Source organism: Panthera pardus, unplaced genomic scaffold (assembly GCF_024362965.1).
Source record: "Panthera pardus isolate Hobbes unplaced genomic scaffold, ASM2436296v1 HiC_scaffold_24, whole genome shotgun sequence".
NCBI lineage: Eukaryota > Metazoa > Chordata > Mammalia > Carnivora > Felidae > Panthera > Panthera pardus.
In genome coordinates this window covers 129,390,873-129,392,160 of record NW_026526810.1, presented here as the reverse complement: position 1 = coordinate 129,392,160, position 1,288 = coordinate 129,390,873, and the positions used below count along the sequence as shown (strand labels likewise).

General features: G+C 52.7%; 1 pseudogene; it reads left to right on the top strand.

Moving 5' to 3' along the window:
- LOC128773183 (U6 spliceosomal RNA) overlaps nucleotides 1–75 on the top strand; it is an 86-nt pseudogene extending 11 nt beyond the window's left edge.
- The last annotated feature ends 1,213 nt before the right edge of the window (nucleotides 76–1,288 follow it).

Below are 1,288 nucleotides of genomic sequence, written 5' to 3'. Positions count from 1 at the left end.
AGCAGCACACATACTAAAATTGGAACCACACAGAGATTAGCATGGCCCGGTGCAAGGATGACACGCCAAACTTTTGGACCCCACTGCACAACAAAGGCCTCATAAACGCTTCAGAATTGACCCAAACTGAGCCACAGCCTTTATCCCCCCCCCCCCCCCACATCAACCAGATGGGAGGATGACTGCAGATGCCCTTGGGAAGTGAGCGTGAGCCTGAATGACAGCAATCAGCAGAGAGAGACTCAGGTGAGAGCTGTTGGCAGCCCACCCTCCCTGCAGTGGGGAACACAGGTTGCCATTCTGAAAGGACATCTTGGGTGGCACAGGACCGGCCCCACCACACCCTGCTCTGCTGTTCTCCATTTGATTATTTATTCCCAGTCTGGCCCCCTCCATGAGAACGTAAGCTCCTCTTTCCTGTTTTGTTCACTGCTGTGTCTGCAGAGCCTAGAACAGTGCCTGGCCCAGATAAGCAGCCGCTGAATGAAATGAAGGAGGGGACAGACACAGCAGCCACTGTCACTGCCCACTTATAATGCATCAGACACCGTGCAAAATGCTTCGCAGGAAGTATCTCATTTAATCCACAGGACAACCCAAGAGGTGAGTACTATTATTCTTGTTCTATAGAGTTAGGAAACGGGGCCTAAAGAAGCCAGGTCATCTGCCCAATGGCACACTGAGAAGAGGTGGTTAAGTCCAGATTTCAAGGATTCCGAAGGCTGGTCGTTGGCTCCAGAGACCTCCTCTAGTTTACGATGTGCCATCCTCTGGGCAGTGCGGAAAGAATGGTATCTGCTAGGAATTCAGGGAGGGCTGGGGGCCCCCCGGGGTATGTGGGAGCTTCCATGGGGATATGCACAGGACTCAACTCCGGCCGGGAGGAACCAACATCCATCATATGGCCCTCCATAGTGCATGCATGCTGTCAATCTTGAGTCCCCACATCCCCTACCAGGACTCTTCCTAACCTCCAGACCCTCACTCTCTCACCTTGTATCTCTCAGGGATCTCAGACGTAACATGGCTGAACCAGACCCCATCAAACTCCTCCTCTACCAGCCTTCCCATCTCAGAGTGGCACCCTCAGCCACACAGCTGTGCGGCCACACCTGTGGGCACCTTTACTTGCTCTCTTCCCTTCATCCCCCACATCCTTCAGCAACACAACTTCCTACAACTCCACCTCCAAATTAAATCCCAAATCCACTGGCTGTATTCCATTTCCACTAACTGGCTCCTAGGCTGACCCACTAGTATCTTTCATTTGAACCCCTGCAAGAGCCTC